The 13,251-nt window shown below is 40.2% G+C and overlaps 1 protein-coding gene across 1 annotated transcript in view; it reads right to left on the minus strand.

The window, feature by feature from the left end:
- The window catches only part of FBXL17 (F-box and leucine rich repeat protein 17), a 219,064-nt gene that overhangs the window by 73,189 nt on the left and 132,624 nt on the right, over window positions 1-13,251 (minus strand). The window lies entirely within an intron of this gene.

Consider the following 13,251-nt stretch of genomic DNA (forward strand, 5'->3'; position numbering starts at 1 on the left):
TGCCTCAGTCCAGGGACACTGAGACCCTCTAGGCTTAATTCTATCCCTTGCAGGCACTAAGCTCTTTCTCCAATTAAAGTCCTCAAGTCCAATGAGCACTTGGTAGCGTGCTAAATGGCTAGGCAGGATTCTGAACCTCTGTTCCCAACAGAGAATGTTGGGATGGACCTCAACAAGTGGGAAACCCTGGCCTCTGAGCGGCCCACTTGGAGGCAGGCTGTGCAGCATGGCCTTTCCCAGTTTGAAGAGACACTTTGCCAACAGTCTGAGGCTAAGAGGCAAAGAAGGAAGGCCCATAGCCAGGGAGACAGACCAGGGACAGACTGCACTTGCTCCCGGTGTGGAAGGGATTGTCACTCCCGGATTGGCCTTTTCAGCCACACTAGACGCTGTTCCAGAACCACCTTTCAGAGCGCGATACCATAGTCTTTCGAGACTGAAGGTTGCCAATACAAGAAGAAGTTCCCAACAGACAATGAAACAACTTAGTAAAAGGTATTTTAGTTTATTAAGTACATAAGGTTACACACTCTACAACAGGGGTGCTCACACTTTTTTGGCTCGAGAGCTACTTTGAAACCCAGCAAGGCCCGGAGATCTACCAGGGGGGAAGGAAGCATCTGACAGACACCCCCTTTAATGTATGGAGCCCCTGCTGGAGTCTAGTCAGTTTCGTCAGTTTTGTTGCTGCATGCCTGAAGAGCAGCTAAAGTGTCAGTTTCAGTGTCAGCTAAATATGTCAGTTTCGTCTAGTCACTAGACGAAACTGACATATTAACAGTTTGGAGAGACAGGGCTCCGCGATCTACTCATTTTGCCTTGCGATCTACTGGTAGATCGCGATCCACCTATTGAGCACCCCTGCTCTACAATAAGGCAGCAAATGCTAGAGGCATAAACATCAAGGAAACATATCAGCAATAAAATAATAAAGCTATCTGGCTATCTCTATTAATACCTATCTCTCACTTGGGTCAACAACAACAACAACAACAACAACAGTATTTATATACCGCTTTTCAACAAAAAGTTCACAAAGCGGTTTACAGAGAAAATCAAATATCTAATGGCTCCCTGTCCCAAAGGGGCTCACAATCTACTCTTTGTGTAGATTGGTCAGTTACTCTTGTAGATCTCTTAGCTCCAGGTCTACCTATGGGGCCAGGTGCCCATGATGGACAATGGAGCTCACACGTGTGCAGGATGTTGCACCCAAAACTCTGTTCAGGAAGGCCCTCTCCCACCCCCTGGGCACTCATTATTATACTTCTTATGCTAATAGTACTGAGGTGACTTCATACTTATTAGACTGTCCAATCAGAACCCTTGAGGAACAGAACCTTCTCGAAGTTGGCCTGGTTGCTAACCCCTCATAGTTCTTACCCCTCCACCTGGAGATCCACAGCTGCACTCCATCACCCTTGATAAGGCTCCTCTCTGTCTGCTAAGGTGCTAAACATTCCAATTGGTTGTAATTCTTGTTATCTGTCCTTCCTGATCAGCAAAGGGGAGACCACAAATCCTTTTGTTTATTTACTCACATTCCTGCAGCTGGGAACTGCTAGCAACTTCTCAGTTACACTGTCTTAGTTTGGTTCAGGCTTCACATGCCAACCTAGGTCTAACATGTACTCATTCATGACACACTCCCTTTTGGGAAGAGAGGCTAGGAGGTTGACACCTTCAGTCACTCTTTACTAACACACAGGTCAGGGCACTTCTTATAATGAACTTACTCTACAGTTACTTACTAATCTCCAGTTGGGAGGGGTAAGAACTATGAGGGGTTAGCAACCAGGACAACTTCGAGAAAATTCTGTTATGATTATTGACAGTCTTGGGACAAAGCTATACCATTTTTGTGTTCTGCCTACAATGACACCCCTAGTGAAGCTTTGGGCTATTCACCTCATCAGCTTATCTATGGCAGAAACATAACTACACCTTTGCACTTACTCAAGTCTTCTTGGGAAGGTCAATTAGATGAGACGCCAGTACCTGTTGCTGAATATTTTACCAAAATGCGTGACAATCTAGAGACTGTGCGTGAATTTGCCAAACAAAACCTAGAAATGACTCAAACTGAACAAAAGAGATGTTATGATCTAAAAACCAGACCTCATGAGTTGGCAGAGGGCATGAAAGTGCTTGTGCTAGTACCTGAACACCAACATAAACTCAAGCCTAAGTGGCAAAAAGGCTTTGTGATTTTGAAATGTTTCCCTAATGACAATTTCCTAGTATAGGAGGAGACCAAGCAACAGAAGCCTACTGTGTTACATGCAAACCGGCTTAAACAATTAGTGGAGCGTGATCCAACTAACTTGTTCTTTGTACAAGGTTTTCACAGCACAGAATCACACCAGCTAGATGACTACTGGTTGGATCCAGAGGAGGAAAATTTGGAAACTTTAGATGATGTCAAGCTACCAGAGGACCTAGCTTACCCGCAACAAGTGGAGCTTCGTTAGACTTTAGAGAATTTCCCTGAACTGTTTACATGTAAACCAGGACAAACCAATCTGTTACAACATACAATCTCCTTAGTGCAGGGGTGCCCAAACCCGAGCCCTGGGGCCATTTGCAGCCCTCAAGGGCTCCAAATGCAACCCTCAGGGAGCCCCCAGTCTCCAATGAGCCTCTGGCCCTCTGGAGATTTGTTGGAGCCCGCACTGGCCCAACGAAACTGCTTTCAGCATGAGGGCAACTGTTTGACCTCTCGCGCGAGCTGTGGGATGAGGGCTCACTCCACTGCTGGATATTTTACATCTGTGATGCAGTAGCCGCAGCAAAGGAAAGGCCAGTCTTGCTTTGTGCTTTGTGCACAGTTGCTTTGTGCAAGGCCTTTTATAGGCCTTGAGCTATTGCAAGACCTTCATTCATTCATATAAGTTCATTTTTAATATATTCATTAATGTAAACTTATGTAAATTTATTCAAATTTTAAATGTAAATTAATTCTTTTGTTCCCCGACACAGTGTCACATGGGATGCTGGGGGCACTATCATTGGCACAAGGTGGAGACTACTGCCACAAGCCATATACACCAGGCCCAGGAATGCATACATTCCTTAACTGTCACATCTGGGAGGAAACAAGCTTGCTACAGTAACTCTTAGGCTTGTGAATCCACTTACCATGAAGGAGTGTATACAAGCTCAGGCCACAGCTGTGGAACTATCACTGTTGCAGAAGTACATTTTGGTCCACACAGGACACTTTACATTCTAGTGTGAGCCTAAATACAGTGCTACTAATCTCCTGCAATGATTTTCTATACTTCAAATATTTTAGAGAGACTTAGGAGCATATTAGGTTTTCCATATTACCTCCATATTATCTAACTCAGGTGTCTCCAAACTCCAGCCCGGGGGCCAGATGCGGGCTGCAGCCAGCCTCTATCCGGCCCGTGGCCAGCCTCTGATCCCGAGAGACTTTGGCCCAGTTGCCCAAACACAACCAGAATTATGCCTGTAGGGTGGGGGAATGGGGCCAATTTAAGTTTGTACTTTATTTCTTAGGCTGTGTTGGTGATTAGAGAAATCCTGGGCATTTGCACTCATTCATTCATCTAAGTTCCATCTCTAATGTATTTATTTAAAATTTTTTTTCCGGCCTTCGACACTGTACCAGATATTTGATGCGGCCCTTCAGTCGAAAAGTTTAGAGACCCCTGATCTAACTGGTCTAACCCCTGATAACAGTGGGCAGGCAGGTAGACCTGAGCTGTGCATTGGGAAGACTGGTAGATCTGGCTCCAAAGACTATTCCAGCTGTTGCCACTTTCCCCCTGCCTGCTTGCCCCCATTCAGCCCACCCCCATTTCCACCCCGCACTCTGTTTCACCCCCACACTCTTTGGGAAGGGACCGAAAAGAAACCTTGTACCTCCTGATAAATTCCTCTCAGAGGCCCTGATATGACCTCTACCTTCCCCCTTCTTGGGAAGAGGACTGGCAGGAACATGAGTCAATCCAGAGACTCATCCTTTAACAAAGCATTCCTGGTTTTTCAACAGGAAGAGCCATGCAAATGAAGCAAACAACTAAGGATCTATGGAGCACTCTTGGTGACCAGAGGTGGGGGGCGGTGGCTAAAATTCCCACCATTAGGAAACATAGAATGACACATGGAAATCTCCACAGAAAGGAAAAAAGCACACATAAAGTGCAGTGATTCCATGACAAGCTCCTCAGGACCAGTGAAAGGAACAGAAGTTCATGGTGTTGAGAAACCTTTCAGTTTCCCCGAAGAGGCCGATGATATATAGCAGTGTTTCTCAAACTTTACTGACTGCAACTGTATATACAGTTTTTCTCTCATGTCAGCAACACATGGAGTTGTACATGCTCATAACAACAACAAAAACCTCTGAAGTGCTCGGTGATAACATCATCATGCTTTACAATACCTAGAGGGAAGCTGCGCAGGGCCTCAATTCCAGTTGGGTTGTTGCACAGTTTACAAAGAATGCTGCTTCCTGCAACCATCAAAAACATTCATGCACTGCCCACTTAGGTCATGATCCCTAGTTTGAGAATTAATGATGTATAGCAACATAAGAACATAAGAATAGCCCCACTGGATCAGGCTATAGGCCCATCTAGTCCAGCTTCCTGTATCTCACAGCAGCCCACCAAATGTCCCAGGGAGCACACCAGATAACAAAAGACCTCATTCTGGCACCCTCCCTTGCATCTGGCATTCTGACATAGGCCATTTCTAAAATCAGGAGGTTGTACATGCACATTGTGGCTTGTAACCCGTAATGGATTTTTCCTCCAGAAACTTGTCCAATCTCCTTATAAAGGCATCCAGGCCAGACACCATCACCACATCCGGTTCTCACACATTTAGCACTGGGACCCACTTTTTAGAATGAGAATATGTCAGCACCTACCAGAAGTGATGTCATGACCTGAAGTGACATAATCAAGCAGGAACATTTTTAACAGTCTTAGGTTGCAATCCTACCCACACTTACCAGGAGTAAGTCCCATTGACTATCATTGTTAAAAGACTATAAACAGTAGCTAGTTAAAAGTACAGGTCTGTAACATTTCCCCAAATGCAGTCACATACCATGGTAGTATCAAGTCTAACATCTTAAATATTAAATATTGAAATGAATGGGGACCCACCTGACACTGGCTCGTGACCCACCTAGTGGGACCCAACCCACAGTTTGAGAGACACTGACGTATAGAGACAAGATAATCATAGAATCATACAAACATGGAGTTGGAAGGGACCTAAAAGTTCATTGAATCCATCCCCCTGCCTGTAGCAGGAAATCCTCCTAGAGCATTTCCAGCAGGTGCTTGTTGAGCCTCTGCTTAAAGATTTCCAGTGAGGGAGAATCCACCACCTCCCTTGGCAATCTATTCCACTGCCGAACCTCCCTTACCATCAAGAATTGTTGCCTGATATCCAATCGGAATCTCTTCTCTTGCAGTTTGTACTCCTTGGATCTAGTTCTACTTTCAGAGGCAGTTGAGAATGAAATGAAATAAGAAATGGCATGAAATGATGAATGAGAAATGAAATGAATGAGAATGAAATGAAATAATGAAATGGAAGAAACTAACTACAGAAGAGGCACAGAAGCATATTTTAAAGTTGCAAACAGGTTCAACTGGACTGAAATGAAGAAACTGCAGAGATCAATAGATTCTACAATGACACTACATGTAGTTCACTGGGAAAATCTACTGTCAAAGTTTTGAATGGTTGTTATTGCATTTGAATATGTTATTGCATATTCTCTCATTCACTGAAATGTCATAGATAGGATATGATTTGGTTAATATAAAATCAAATACTAAAACATTCTAACTTTTTGATTAGATTGTACTTCTTTTAGAAGTCTGTTGGTACTCTCCATCTTTATACAGAAGTATAAAGCTCCAGGCAACAAAACAAGCTCACAAGAAGACCTTTTGAAGTTTCATCAAAATTTGAACCTTGAATTTGATAATGGTGTATTTTGATAATGCTCAATCATAAGCTTAGATATCTCTTAATATATTTACATAAGAATCACTTTCATTCTTGTGATGGTGAAATGTGAGCAGAAAAAAATCCTGCCAGAGTCATAACTTAAAATCGAGTATTGTCACTGTAAAGCATAATAACAACATATTCCATTCTCTCCAGTATTACTTCGGAAGCCATTGCAGTTCAGCCCACTGATAAGAAACATTCTTTACAGAGATGCAAATATTTGTCTTTTTACCAAGCAGATTTTAATGATAACTAAATCCCTGAAATTTGTTGTGGTGATGCAATACAATGTTGAGTTTGAAAAGTTCTACTCGTATAAAAATTATGTATCAATGTTAGTATGCTGCAACAAACCCAAAAATAAAATTACTTGAGAAAATTATAATCAACTGACAATGCAATCCTATCCTCACTTACCTGGGAGTAAGTCCCATTGAATACTGTGAGACTTACTTCTGAGTAAACCTGCATATGATTGCACGGCAAGTCATAAAAACTTCAATGTTTCCTTTAAGAAAAGGAACTGAAGATGAAATATGGAGGTCTATTTCCATGTTTTCCTTGCTCCTACAGTCGTTTGTTCAAGTAATTTCTCTCCACCCATTAAACTGTTTTTGCCCCACTGTCAATGTATTTTTTTATTTTAAATCAGGAACTGCTCTGTTGTCTCCAGGGTATTTTCTGAGATGCCAGCAAATAAATCCAGCTATGATTTAAAATCAAAACTTCAGGAAGCTATTTTCCTGGAAGAATATAGAGTCCATCCCTCATTGCCCTCCAACAGCTTTACCATCTAAGTAATTTCTATCTGCAACTCTTTCCCCATTTTGCAGCATCTGTCCCAGTGGCCTCTAAAAAACCCCCAATATATTCAGCAAAACTGTTTACAATAGTTTGTTCTGACTGTTCTGCTTGGATTGTGCTATTAGTTGCATCCATTCTTCTTTTTAGATCAGCCACTTGGCAGGTCAGCTTACCTTATCGGAAAAGTCTAATGCAGAGATACCTTGCATGCACCATCACTTTCCCTATTTTGTCTAAAAAATGATTTCACAGTGACTTACTGTGGGTCAGAGGAGAGTGGAAAAACTATCACAGTTGCCCAGTGGTTTTCTCCCCCAGAGAAAGCTTGAACAATTCTTTTTTTTTAGTTTCTTTACAACACAGTGAGTTTTTCCTCAGACACACACACTGCTGAATCTACTTATTTAGCAGTACTTTGTTCTCAGCTTAGCAAACATACATAGCTGTTTTCTTACCATTATCTGCTTAGGCTAAAGGAGTAATAAACCATTTTACTAGATCTCACATTTCTTTTAAAAGGATAAGTCAAACACTCTTTTATTTCAGTATCCATTAGACCAGATTTCTCCATTAGTAGTAAGGTTTTGTTGTAACCCTAGATATTTTCCCACAAAATTTCAATTATGGTGATCTGTTCCTTTAAGAAAGCAGTGGAATGCTGAATGTTCTGGGGAAAGGCTACAGTTATATACTCTGTTTGCAGTTCTATACTCTATACTCTGTTTGCAAAGAGTTATGTCTTAATTTCATACCCACCCACCCACCCCCCCCGTATTGGTTTTTAAGATCCAAAGAGCAAGTTAATGTGCCATCAACCATATTCAATGAATAAGTTTTGATGACAACAATGAAACATCAAACACTCTTTAACTTGACAAAACTGGATTCCGTGTGTCAGAAGTGATAGGATGAGCTCTATCGTAATCAAGAGAAACTGTTGATTCTGGCTGCCATCCTATCCACACTTATCTGGGAATAAACCCCATTGACTATAATAGGACTTATTTCTGAGTAGACATGCATAGGATTGGGCTGTTAATTACAGTGAGATCCTGTTCTATTCTACTCAGGTAACTTATGCTGCAATTCTATGCGTATTTTCATAGGAGGAAGTCTCACTGAATGTAGTAAAACTTCCTTCTGAGTAAACAGGCAAAGGATTGAGCTACATGTCAGTAAAAAGTGAAGTAGCCAGCAGCCTACTAAGTACTGTCCAGAGTTTGTCAGATGTATTGCATCTTCATATGTACCATATAGGAGCATGCTAGATATAAACTACATTTATCATTTTCATTTATTGAACAAGTTATAGAAAAGGTGTACAGTCTTAATTAAAAGAAACATGCACTTCAATTTACTTCTGAAGGAATTTTCTTCTTATCTTACTGTTTATGTATAAGGGAGGGCACCAGGATGCAGGTCTCTTGTTATCTGGTGTGCTCTCTGGGGCATTTGGTGGGCCGCTGTAAGATACAGGAAGCTGGACTAGATGGGCCTATGGCCTGATCCAGTGGGGCTATTCTTATGTTCTTATGACACCTAACTCGCACAGCTGCTGAACAACGGGATTGCCTACAGATTAGTCAAGGAGTTTGAGAGATCAGCGCAGAAATAAACAGGCCAGTGTCTGTTACCCACATGAATGTCACCTGGTGGGTAGACAACAAAAATTACACCCACCTCCCAATGGTTTCAAGATGTCACTCCACTTCAGATGGTAACGGAGAATACATATGCAGGACACACTGTGGTCATGCACTGCCAAAGAATTAGATTGGATTTATGTATGATTATGATATAGCAAATTTGTGGAGCTGAACTGCTAGAGGATCTATGCAAGATTTTCCTTTACTTAGAACTGCATTCTAAAATCAAGTGCACTTTTGCCAATTAAATTAAATAATAAGGGTAAATGACATGAATGATTTATCATATTTGAACCCCACAGTTGCACAAAGGAGTTCAGGGTAACATACTGGAGATTCTCCAATTTTATATCAATAATGCTGTGCCATTGATTAGGCTCAGGATCCTGTGGATTTCAAGACTCCATGAGAGGAAGTTGTGTTATATATTTTCACTATATCACAAGGACTCTATAATTCATTGAACAAGCCATATATTTATTAGTTAGACTGAAAGTTACCCTTTTAATAATACCAATTACCAATGCTCAGTGTAACAAAGATTTTTAAAATAAGTTTACATCCATGGATTTCATAATTTTCTAAAGAGTTTCTCTCAAAACCAGACACTGCTGAATCTCGGTCTATTTTTTCATTAATGTAATCTGTACATATTTTCTGCTTCAGATAGTTTCCTTTTTGTGTATTAAAGTCCAAGTAGTTACATATTTATAGAAGCATTTCATATAAGCTCTTGGCATTTTGTAATTAGATGAAATGTATTTCAGTATGTACAGTTAATAAATAAGCAAGAATAGGGCACTGGATGAAAGAGAATTGCAAATAAAGTATGCTATTAACTTAGTTGGGTCAGAAAGATCCCTGACATTTCAAAAAATAAAACCATTCCATTTGACTTATGGAAGTAGTGGAATATATGCATTTAAATTTTCTTAAGGGAGCTAACCCGCACTTCACAAGAGGGAGTGCTAGTTTCTTGGCAGCCGCTTGCAAAACTCACAAGGGTATCATTAGTTATGAGAAAAAATTCTGATGGTTATCTTCTCTGTTTTCCTGTTTTTAGTATGATGTGCATTTAACTGTTAAAATTTTTTAAATTTTAAATTTTGTTGTACAGGCAGTGTTGTTACATTTTGTTTATGCTGGTCTTTGACCGTATTAATAAATTGACTATGACTATGACTACATTTAAATTACTTTGGAAATAATTTGTAAAAGCACTACATTGAGCTCTGTGTAGTCTGTTTCATGAGATGAAACAGCAAGTCACTAATAATGTGAAAGCCTAAAAGGTGGGTAAACAGGCAATTTCTAGATCATAACAATCAGATCTGTTAATGTTGGGGACACTTCACATCCAAGGAAGAGGCACTTGGATTTACATTTATACTATAATAGGCATAGAAGAGAACAGCACTTTCTCCAGTTAGAGATTTATTTGCAACAGGCCTGGCATAAGGACCCCTTCATCCTTATGGCACATGCACAAACTATAACCTTTATACCCAATGAAATGTAAAAAAAACACTGATAGGATGTTCATCTCTCAGAGCTGCCAAGATGCTGAGAGAAGTGCATCCAATTCACTTTTCTCAGCAGTTTCCATTTCTCAATGTTTACAGTTTGAATAGGTATATGTTAACTGTCACAATCCTGAATATTATCCAGTTTAGAGTACACTGTGGTATTTGCATTTGGGTTTTAAAGTATGGCTAGTAATAAATGCCTAGATATATTCAGTGCATGGATAGAATTGATTCTAAGTTTGTTTGCAATAAATGTGAATGACTTGTTAGTACCCTTCTTGGAAACTTCTGTCCAGCAAGATCTTGTCATTCAGGAGTTGAAAAGAGTTCCAAGTGTGTGTGCATTGTTTATTTTTTCCACTTTTGTTGATTTGTGACATCAACTTAGCATAATTAAACACATAGCTTTCTGCTATTTTGCTCAGGAAGAAAAGAGCAGCGCTTTCTTAGATATGAGGAGGCCCTGTGTCAAATAAATTAGGGTGATGGTAATATGTGGGCTTGGGAAGGGACAATGATCACATACAGAATTGTGTAACTGTCTTTTCAATTTTCCACTCCCATTCTAGTTTTTATTGATTTTCAGGAATTTGTAATTTCCATGAGTTAAAAGTATTACTTACAAAGTTACAGTAAAGGTGCATGTTTTGTGAGAGAGCACAAAAATTCTATTATCTAAAAAGATCTGGCAACTTAATGTTCCTGCATAGGAAACAAAGAATTTCAGATTCTTTACTAGCTGTAATAAAGAACAATGTCATTCATCCTTTCTCCTACTTAAAAAAATGTGGAGAAAGTTCATATGGAATAAAATTTAATTGCAATACCAACAAAGGCAAATAATATAGAGGCTTACACTCCTAGAGAAAGAGCTGAGGTAGAATTAAATGTATTCAGATCCTCAGCTACCAGGTATTTATATTAAATCTTGTCTCTGGTGAACAGCTTTAGTTACTATCTGATTTTTAAAAAAGATTTAGTAGCCTTCCCCAACAATAAATGGTTCAATCCAACTCACTTTGATACAATATATATATTCTACATGGGGTCTGCAATAGGCATATGTTTCAAGTGGGCTGGGATGCCAACCCTCTTCAAGTGGACCAAAATACATCTCACCACTTCTTTTCAACAGATTTAACTGTGTCTAGGTCTCTTCATTGACAATCAACAAAAGAACCCAAGGTCCTAACATCCTCTATATTATTTCTAGGTAGTACTTTTTCCCCCCTCCTCAATAGTCAAGCGCTTAAGACCCTGCAGTGACTGGATTTTATTTTTTTAAATTTCATTCAAACAAGAAGTTGTCCTTTGACACAAAAGGAATTCTGTTGCCCAGTTTGTGACTAGTCTAGATGTGGGCTCAGGTGCTTTAATTAACATAAATCTATTGTTTGTGTTTGACTGTTGCTTTACTGAGATAAAGAACTGGTGAAACCATGGTATTCGTTTTGATAGCCAACATTCAAAGATTGCAAACTTAAGTTTCACTGAATTGTTCTGAGGTAAAAGTCATGTCAAAAATGCTATTTACATTTTCCTTCCAGTTTCAACTTCACTTCATGTTTTAAAAGCAATTTGCCATAAAGTGCAGGACTACTCTTAAAGAAATGAAAAGTGACAACCTTCTTGGGCATTTTGAACTATTTCTGCAGTTCTTTGGATTCCAGCCTATATTTATGAAAACAGATGTAATTCACACTTCAAGACTAGTTTTCTTAAACTACTATTTTTCCCACCTCACATTATTTACCTATATGGTAAATACCATATTATTCCACATTATTCTACCTATAACTATAGATATACCTATAACTATAGGTATACACTACCACATTATTCTACCTATAACTATAAAGAATGAATTCAAATTAGAAAACTAATCATCAGTTTATTTTAATTTTCTTCTACGAGTTAAATATGACTATAAATATTGTTACATAAAACAGACATAATATAGTGAATCGCAGGTATGGTGAAAGATATGTATGTCTACTGGGGAGGGTCTTTTTTTGCTCTGATCAGTGCCTCCCACACCCATCACATAGTTTTAATTCGTTTTTCTGGTTTGTGAATAATGGCTTAGTTTAGACATAATACCAAAGGATGCATGATAAGTTATCTATCAACTGGTGTGTGGTCAAAACTGGAATCAGAATCAGAAACTAGGCTCTGAAGTGGAATCGCAAATCATGGCTTATGCTAACCGTAGTTTGGTGTCATGTATCAGTTGACCAGCTACATTTACAGTACCTAGCAAAGGGAGTATCAAGCAGACAGAAAACAAAAAGTAAATAAGAGGCTGTTAGCCATGGTTTTTCTGTACATGTGGAAGCTAACTAGCAGAAACCATGATTTGAAATGATATCTGAATTCAGTCAGTGTGTCATCTACATTGCTTTACATTGGTAATTCTCTCATTTTTTCATATTTTCAATGAGCTACAATTTACAACTCAAAAATATTCTACTACAAGTGTGCCACCATATCTGGGGTTCAGTTCTGGAACCTCCTGCAGTTACCTGAAAACATGCATGCCCCCCAGCTTTCAGAGCCAAGGGGAACTCTGCTCCCCTCGCCACTGGAGGGTCATATGAGCCCAGCAGAGGCCTCTGCCATGCAGAAAAATACAACTTCCAGTTTTGTGGAAAAACCGGAAGTGACGTTTCAATGCCTTATAAGGATGTCCACGGTCTCTGCTGGGCTCCAGAAGGGTGTGCGTGGGGGGCTCCTGCGGATAACTGAATCTGCAGATACAGGAACCGCAGATATGGGGGCACCCTGTATTTCATATAGTATTCATTAAGAAGGGATAATAGGTTATTTTTAAATACAGTTACTCATGACTAAACACCACTTAAATCAATTAGATAAGTTACCTCTGATTAATTTCATTACGGGCATACCCTGGTATTTATTTATCACATTTTTATACTGCCCTTCCTCCAAAGAGCTCGGGGCGGTGTATGCGGTTGCTCTACTCCTTTTTTCCTCACAACAATCTTGTGAGGTAGGTGAGGCTGAGAGAAAGTGACTGGCCCAAGCTCACCCAGGAAGCTTCGTATCCATGGGGGTTCCATTTTTGAACCTCCACGGTTACCTGAAACTGTGGACACCAGGGACGCCTCACCCCTGCCCTCCGGAAGTGAGGAGAGCTGTGCTCCTCTTGCCTCCGGAAGCTCTTCTGAACCCCGCAGAGGCCACGGGCAGATGAGTGGCCTCTGTGGGACTCAGAAGGGCCTCTAGAGGGTGTGCAGGGGAGGGCGCAGGGG

The sequence above is a fragment of the Tiliqua scincoides genome, chromosome 2 (assembly GCF_035046505.1).
Source record: "Tiliqua scincoides isolate rTilSci1 chromosome 2, rTilSci1.hap2, whole genome shotgun sequence".
Lineage (NCBI taxonomy): Eukaryota > Metazoa > Chordata > Lepidosauria > Squamata > Scincidae > Tiliqua > Tiliqua scincoides.